The sequence below is a fragment of the Paroedura picta genome, chromosome 9 (assembly GCF_049243985.1).
Source record: "Paroedura picta isolate Pp20150507F chromosome 9, Ppicta_v3.0, whole genome shotgun sequence".
Lineage (NCBI taxonomy): Eukaryota > Metazoa > Chordata > Lepidosauria > Squamata > Gekkonidae > Paroedura > Paroedura picta.
Window position 1 is genome coordinate 23,228,957 of NC_135377.1, and position 9,529 is coordinate 23,238,485.

Sequence of the window (9,529 nt, forward strand, 5' to 3'; positions counted from 1 at the left end):
CTCCTATGACACCTGAAAGCTTTTCTCCAAGGGGCAAAAAACAACGGAGAAGGAGGTGAAGCTTTGGCCCACCTACCTCACAGGTATCTGTGGTAGGGAGAAGAAGGGAAGAAGATTATAAATCACTCTGAGACTCCTTAAATACTTAAAAAGTGGGGCATAAAACTCAGCTCTTCTGCTGCTGCTGTCCCCTGTTGTTCTTTTAAATCTGTGAAACAACCTACGGGAGATCCTGATCATGGCCCCCCATATCCCATGATATTGAGTACTAATTGATTTCTGGTGATACAAATGACAGCTCCTCTCCAAAGAAGCTCAAGCAGAAAACCAACAAACCACCATCACCACCACCACCAACAACAAAAACAGCACACCAGTCTGATTTACAGAAGAAACTATCCTCAAAAAATCCCAAACAGTTTGAGGGTAGCTGTGTTGGTCTGCAGTAAGAGAGTTCAGTTCGAGTCCAGGGGCATCTTGAGGACCAACAAGACTTTCAGGGTAGAAGCTTTCAAGAGTCAAAGCTTCCTTTGACTCTCAAAAGCTTATTGAAAATCCAGGACAATCCTTTATTCCAGAGGGTTAGCCATGCTCGCCTGACACACCAAAATTAAGTCTTGTGACACCCTGAAGACTCGTACAGTTACTTAGACTCATCTTGATGTTGGATGTCAGAATTGGATTATTTCCAGACGTCTCCCAGTACAGTGCAATATTTAGGCTAAAGGACCAAGGCTTTCTTTGCTAGTGTTCTGAACAACACGATGGTTGGTTTCTCACAATAGTGTCATTCACATGTGCTCATATTGCCAAAGGCAAAACCCCCTCTCACAGTGCTTTGTGCAATCCTAGCAGATTTCATTACTAGTTCAGCCCCCATCCCCAATCCACTGGTCTTTATCTCAGGGAAGTTTCTCTCTTTCTATATTTTCTGAAAAGATGGGGGGAAAGTAATCACACAGAACCTGTAAAATGAGAGGAAGAATAATGCCAAAGAATAGGACATTTAATATATAATTAATTATCCCCTCCCCATGTACTTTGGGAGAACATAGTGAGCAGAATGCAGGGACATGGATATATAATTCTCCCTTTAGCAAAGCTAGAGCAAGGTAGGTCCATAACCGTATTCCTCCCCTCGCAAGCTATTTGTGTGAGAGGTTCAAGCCCAGTGTAAGCTATTAAGGCTATTAATAATTATGCATACAGTATAGGCTGCATCAAGGGACAATTGAATATGAAGGCTCCTATTCCGGCATGCCTGAGACAGCTGGGCTGTGACAGTAGAGCTGTAAAACACCAGCATGACCGTGAACATCATAAATATATATGACCCAATTTTTCAGCTGGGATTTTCTTAATTGCCTTTCAGAAATTGCGTTGGAAAAGGGGTGGGCCGTAGCTCAGTGGCAGAGGACATGCTTTGCATGCAGACAGTCCTGGATCAATCCCTGGGAAATCTCATGAAAAGGATTTCCGGTAACAAGGCTGAGTCCCTGAGTCCAACAGGAAATGTCAGGCTATGTGGACCAATGGCTGGCTCAATGCAAGATGTATAAAATGTTGTAAATGCAAGCTCATTCACAAGAGTTGGTCCAAAACAGGTCACCAAATCACATCCAAGTTTTATTTCCTACACATTGCCACCCCTAGGAGGCAGCAGCGGTACATAGCAGAGAAACACTAACAAGGAGGCTCTGAATATAATGATGGGGTTGGGTGAAGGCAGTTTAGAGCTGTGGGCACCTTAGAAGCTTTCTGATCTCCTGAAGGGCCACGACCCTTTGCCCGAGGCATGGCAAAGTAGCGAGGGCAAAAGAAAAGTTGCCCGAGGCTCCCCGTACAATCAAAACCCTTCCATGAAAGACCCCCAGTATAAGGACCCAATTTTCTTCCCTCTTACTGTTTAAGATGCCCGAAGGAATAAAATTATATACATGGAGGGGCTGGTGCAAGGAATGAATAAAACACTTTGGAGCAAAATTCCTCTGTGTGGCTTGGCTCTGTCATCCAGGTATACTTTACACCAAATTTATCAGAAGAACTGAATTATATTGTCCATTATTCCATGCACAATATTAGCATTCTTAGCATGCATCTGCCTGACAGAGGATGGCTTGCTCTTGGCTTCTGCTCTGTCACCACCACTCACGTTGACAAGTTAGTGGCTCACTATGTGCTTTTTAGCAGGCTGTACCCTTGGGCAAACCAACCAACCTTGCTAACCTTCCCATTGTTTAAGAAGATGCTTCTGTGCTGGAAAATTCAACACCCACCTCTCCTAAGGAATCCTGCCTTTTTTCAGCTGAAAAATGAAAATAAAGACCCTGGTATTTTTAACACTCATAATGCTGTTTGAATTAGTGTACTTTTGTGATCACAAGATCATGTGTCTCTGGGGTGAGGTTAGGGTTGCCCCTAGCAACCCGCAAGAGGGCTAGGGGGAGGGACATGGGGGATGCAACACTGGTAATGACAATAACATCCCTGTGACAGTTCAGAAAGTAACGCAAGAAACACTATGATTTTACCCATTCTCACTTGTGGGTTTTTTCTTTCTTTCCCCTCCAGGCAACAGAGGGCATCAGTAGGATCTTAAAGGAGGTAAATAATCCTGGCAGTCCTTGATGAGTTTAAATGTTCTCCAGGTTATTATGACGAGCTGTATCTCTCTGGAACACTTAGACTGTTTCCACACTGGAGGCCTCGTGCTGGGATGCAGGCTGGAGTTGGAGCAAGGGAAGGTTGCCCCGCCTCTTCCTGCTCCTGTGCAGGGGAGCATTTGGCCTGGAGCACCTCATTCACCCCAAATTTGTGCTCCCATACGCGAGCCAGGGCAGTGAAATTCCAGGTGCAGAAACGGTACAAAAGCCTCCCTGAATCAGTGCTTTTTTTCCTAGAGAAAAAACTTGTTGGTGTATTTTTGTACCCCAGTAATTTGGGGGCGGGTGTAACAAAGCCCCCCAATAACCAACATCAGTATATTTCTGTTTTTAAAAAATCCCAGTTGCTTTTTTTGGTTTATAGAAAGAAAACTTTTAATGGTAAGGGCCTGTCCTTGGGGTGTGGGAGATAACGAATGTGCAGGTGACAATATCTAAAGAGGAAAACGTGGTAGGGCCACTTTGCTATGCATTTTGCAAGCAAACAAACAACCCCCCCCCCACTTTACCCAGGGTGGAAAGTTATCCCCAACAATGTCACCAGGAGGTATGACAGGATCTCAATTGGCTTTGTCACAGGGTTTCCCTGCATTTTCAGTGCTGCCTAGAAAAAAGATTCGGGAGAAGTGTAGCCTCAGCCCTTCCCTTTGGAAGCCGCCCCACTTAAAACGGGGCTCTTGAAGTCAGAGAAGCCACCCCTTGTCCAGTGTGCCTATTTAATGGCAATCATGCCTGGACCTCATGGAGCCTTACAGTGTGCTCAGGATGGCATCCCTTGTGCTTTGCAGCCTCGAGGGGGAATGTTTTTGATTTATTTTTATTAAACAGATCTGGGGTGAGGGAGGGAGCCTGTTCTTGCAACGCGGCGTGTGCAATTATGTTGTGTTTGAGCAAACCCGTTCCGTTCGGTCTGGGTTTTATTCTTCCGATATTAAAATAGTTCTTTAAATGCCACGTATGTAATGCCGTTGCCGGGCATGTTTCGCGTTTCGTAGACGGAGCCGCATTAAAAGGGCCATTAAAGTTACAGACTGATGTCACTTCCACATGTCAAACAAAAGGTGTCTCGGGGCTGATTTAATGACACGTGAAATTGGTAAACACAGGGCAAGACGGGGACTGCCTGCGAGGACAAGGAAGCCTGGCATGATTCCGTTGTGATGGTAACTGCCTTCCTCCTTTCCTGACAACCATCTGGACCGATAACTCTCCCTGTACAAAATGGGCCCAGCACAACGACTGCCCTGAAGTTCTGTACAATACCAGGTGAGGGGTTTGGTTCTGCTGTTTACCATGCAAGGGGATGCAGAGTGACTCATGTTAGCCCATGTAAATCAGAGATCTTCTACTAGAGCAGGGGTAGTCAAACTGCGGCCCTCCAGATGTCCATGGACTACAATTCCCAGAAGCCCCTGCCAGCGAATGCTGGCAGGGGCTTCTGGGAATTGTAGTCCATGGACATCTGGAGGGCCGCAGTTTGACTACCCCTGTACTAGAGGAACTGCATCAGATTGCACGGTTTATCCTGCACGCAGGAACTGTAGCCTATGCAGGCTCAAGTCTATCATAAGGAGGGTGCACAGTGTTTTGTATCAGAAAGGATGTAACGTAAACTCCCCACTTGTTCATTTTAGAGATTTCTCTCACCCACTGTCCAATGAGCTTGGGGAGGCATCCATGGGGCACTGCTTCCTGTCATATTCTCACAACAGCCTTATGGGGGTAGGTTACATCGAAGGAGAGGGACTGTTTTAATTGCTGTTATTATATGTTTTGGTCATGGCACCAGAAACCACATTGCTCGACACGATCAAAGCCGATACAGGGATGACCATGAACCAATTAAAAGAAGCAGTCAGAGACAGGGACGCATGGCAAAGACTTTCCTATAGAATCGCCAAGGGTCGGACATGAGTGGATCGGATAACATCATCATCATGTGTTTTGGATGTTTATAAACTTTGTTTCACATAATTTTAATCATGTACTGGGGAGGGTTGACTTCAATGGTGTTAAAGTATGGTTTTTATCATGGCCGTTTTAGATTGTTAGCCACCTTAGTGGCCCTTGTGAGAGCAGAAAGGTGGCCCATACATTTTGTGAAGAAAATCAGTAGGCCCCAGATATACTAACGTGGCTGGTATTTCTGGATATCATAACTGAGGGGAAAAGGGTCCGTAACCTTCTACATCCTCCTTTCCTGCTGGTCAACCAATGTTGTGCCTGTCTTCTTTGGCTTCAGTCTTGCTTGGAACCCCAGGATTCTTGTTACCTCCTTATACTGAGTGGTGTCCTAGGTAGGGGTGCCAGGTCCCTCCTGGCAACTGGCGGGGGATGAGAGGATTACCAGGAGCAGGAAAGAGGCCCCGGTATTGTCTCTGGTGATGGGGCTATGTCACCTCTGCAGTGCATTGGAAGTGACATCATCATGCTGCAATGTTGTGGTGACACTCTGATCCTTGGGTGAAAACTCTGGTAAAAATGGCCTCTGGTGTAGAGTTTTGCCCAAATACAAGAGCATTGCCTGAACGTCACCAGAGTGATGATGTCACTTTTTGTGCATGCTAGAAGTGACATTGCCATTTCACCAGTGATGTCACCTGGACCTTCTTTTTCCTCTTGATAAGGCCCCCTGCCAGTCAGCTAATCAGCAGCAGGAGCAGGGCCTGGTGATGAGGGGGGGGGTCTTCACCAAGGGGGGTTGGCAAGCCTCATTCTAGCCAAGATTTTTCTGTCTGCCACCTGCATCTCCTCTATCAGAGTGAACAAGTTATGTATGTATTTACACTCTCTCTGCATCCCACTCTTGACAGATTCTGTATAACGATCTCATCAGCAGTCTCGTCTTCTTGTCTCCACCCTTCATGCTGAACACAGTCTAGACAAATCCTGGCTTCTTTTACATCCCCTCAAATCTTCTTTGGAGTCCCACCTGTCAGTATTCTGTTTCTTAACCATCCTTTTCCTGAAAGATTTATGGGTTAAAATTCAGTAGTTGGGAGAGACAAGAAAAGTAGGAAATAAAAGTAAATGGTAAGAAAATGGCTGGGGCAAGGACTTTTATTGAGAAAAGCCACAGGGCAGTTGAGGACTCACAGTCCAGAGCAGGGGTAGTCAAACTGCGGCCCTCCAGATGTCCATGGACTACAATTCCCAGGAGCCCCCTGCCAGCAAACGCTGGCAGGGGGATCCTGGGAATTGTAGTCCATGGACATCTGGAGGGCCGCAGTTTGACTACCCCTGGTGCAGAGTTAGAAAGAGCTGGGTGATGCTCGCTTTACAAAAGCGATTACAAAATCCCTGGCTCAGGATACAATAGTATATAGCAACAGAGTCTGAAGCAGGCCTTGAAAAATGATGCTCTATGTTGGATACATCTAACATTCTGTGTTCTTTAGCACTGATCCCATTCTGTTTGACCACATGAGACATCATCCTGAAAAAGATGAAAACATGGAGCTTCCTTTTTATTGTCAGAACCATTCATCGGTTGTCTACTCTGATTGGCAGTGGTTCTCCAGAATCTTAGACTAAGATATTTCGCATCACCTCCCACCTTATTCTTCTAACTGGAGAGGCCAGGGATTGAACTTGGCATTGTGCTTACCATGCATACGCATTGCCACTGAGCCACAGTTCTGCCTCAGAGATCATGGCCCCACCCCCTATGCCTTGATGCAGTCTATTCACTAGAAGAAGAAGAAGAAGAAGAAGAAGAAGAAGAAGAAGAAGAGTTGGTTCTTATATGCCGCTTTTCCCTACGCGAAGGAGGCTCAAAGCGGCTTACAGTCGCCTTCCCGTTCCTCTCCCCACAACAGACACCCTGTGGGGTGGGTGAGGCTGAGAGAGCGCTGATATCACTGCCCAGTCAGAACAGTTTTATCAGTGCCATGGCGAGCCCAAGGTCACCCAGCTGGTTGCATGTGGGGGAGCGTAGAATTGAACCTGGCATGCCAGTTTAGAAGTCCGCACTCCTAACCACTACACCAAACCTAACCACTACACCAAACTATTGACAGATGCAGGGAAATCCTAGAAACATCTCTGTGACGAGGACACATTAGATGTTGACAAAATGTCCATCCAATATTAGCCATAAGGGTCCAGTCAGAATTTGGATAAGTGACAGTAATTACTTGTATTAGGATATACCAAGATTTTAATGATTGTACTTGATTAAGATTTGTTAGATTTATTATATTTTAAGATGTTTCTTTAATAATAGTGCTTGGTCTTCCTCAAGTCTCAATGAGAAATGTAGACTATAAATAGATTTTTAAAAATGTAATATAAAGTCACTGGAGTCACTGGAAATGGTGGAATACAGATGTTTTACTAAATAAATTCATTTAATAAATGATAGAAAGAGGGCTTTGAAGTTACACAGAAGTCTGCCTGCATTTAAAAATTCAACCATTTAAAAATTTTAATGATAGCTTCCTGTTTTCAGCTTCCAGTCTAAATGAGCACCAAGTTTTAATTTCAATCTCTTTGCCCAGGAACAGAGAAGAATGTCAGTCAACCTTGGCTTTATTGGTGTTGGTGAATATAATTATAGCTAGACCTGGCCTGACTTATATGATATAACAGAGAAAAATAAAGGCAGTTACATATATCAAAATATGCCTTTATTCTTTATGTTCTCCTTGGTGTGAGATGGCAGCAGAATCATTATTCTGTGTCAGCCCTTGTTGACAATCCTGTTTTGAGATCTGCTAATGGAAAACTATCACACTGATTTGCTTCAGTTTAACCTAATCTTCTTGTCACACTACAGGTATTTTCCATTATGCACCACATATCTGTAGTGATAGGTAAATGATTTTGATGAATTCTGACGCAATCTTTAAAATAGCTGCAGAGACTAAACAGTAAAGAACAAACAACAGAATCGGAAAAATGGTGTATGTCAGGTGACTATAGTTATTTTGCTCTTCCCATGTCTCTCTCTCTCTCTCTCCACCCCCCCTCTCCACCTTGACAAGCCTATGTGGGGGCTTATTGTGAATATTGATTTTATGCTTTGATTACAATGGTCACCTCACTCACACACCAGTCACACTATGGCCAAATCAGCAGAGTTAGGGCTAACCAAAAACAACTTGCAGGAAAATTCAAAGGGTATTCCTCCTATGAATTAATGTGAAGTTCAGTCCACAGAAGAGTTGTCCTGCACAAGCACTAACATACACTTGAGCAGATGAGAGGCAGACTGGGATGTTAAAACAGCAAGGAGTTGTCAGTACAGAACCAACTCAAGCCCTATGGATGCTAGCCCTCAGGCAAGACCTGAGTATCCCCCAGAATTGCTGCCAATCTCCAGCCTACAAAGATTAGTTCCCTTAGAGAAAAGTATTGCTTTGGAGGATGGACTGTAGGGCATCGTACCCCACTGAGGTCCCTGTCCTCATCAGGCTCCATTTCCAAATCTCCAGGTGTTGACCAGCCTGGATCTGACAACCCTATCTTCTATCCCCCACCAGTAGCCAGGGGGAACCTGGCAACCCTACTAAACACTCAAATGTGCAACAGCACCACCTACAGGTAGGGATGATTATCTAATCACAGTAATTCCACACTGCCATTTTGAGTGCACTTCCCCACTCCACCCCGAAGGGCAGGAAATGATTAATTTCTTAAGAGTAATTTTCTATAGAAGAGACCAGCAATATCTTTTTAAGGCCTGAAATGTCAAGCTTGTACAAAGAGTGTTCTGGAGAGCTGTATTTGATCATTTGTTAACTACCGTGATATAAAATGTAGAAATCCATGTGTAATGCTTCAAATCTCTAATCTGGTTTAAAAGGTCAGTTGCAGCCTAAAAGGACTTGACATTTTCCTTTTAAAAATCTGACTTTTTGACTCTGAGCTAACAGCATTTTGAGCCCAAATGACCTGAAGGATAAATGAAAAAAGCTGATTTCAATTGAACTATTTAGAAAGCAGGGGATCCTCTAATTTATAAGATAGCATTCACGGGGCTTTTTCCATTAAGAAGTCAATCGACTGAGAAATGATTTCTTTGGTTATTCCACCCATCTTTCTGCAATTATTGTAAATTTTACACAAGCTGGGGATCAGGCTGACCATGTGCAACACCAGGCTATGAATAACAAATGCTGGAAATACACATATCTGAAACATACATGGCACCAACTCCTTCCATTGCCCAATCAGGTGAAATGCAGCGTATGTTTCATCTGGTTAAAAATCCATTCTGATAAGTAGTGGGAATTAGAAGAAGAAGAGTTGGTTCTTATAAGCCACTTTTCTCTCCCCAAAGGAGACTCAAAGCGGCTTACAGTCGCCTTCCCTTTCCTCTCCCCACAACAGACCCCTTGTGAGGTAGGTGAGGCTGAGAGAGCCCTGATATCACTGCTTGATCAAAACAGCTTTATCAGTGCTGTGACCAGCCCAAGGTCACCCAGCTGGCAGCATGTGGGGGAGTGCAGAATCAAACCTGGCTCACCAGATTAGAAGTCCACACTCCTAACCGCTAAGATGGCTCTTAGCCCCATGGATGTACCTCACTTGACAGAATTTGCAGTCAGTTATCCAAGCTGTCAGTATTCCACAGCCTTTTTGAGCCTGCAACCTACCCAGGATAGCCCAGGCAAGCCTAATCTCATCAGATCTTGGAAGTTAAGCAGGATCAACCCTGGCTAACACTTGGATGGGTGACCTCCAAGGAATACCAGGGCCATGATGCAGGGGCAGGCAATGGCAAACCAGTTCTGAATGCCTCTTGCCTGGCTGCCCACAATCTTAGGATCTCCTGGCTATTTAACACACAAGCCATTAAATGAATGAATGAATGAATGAATGAATGAATGAATGAATGAATGAATGAATGAATGAATGAATGA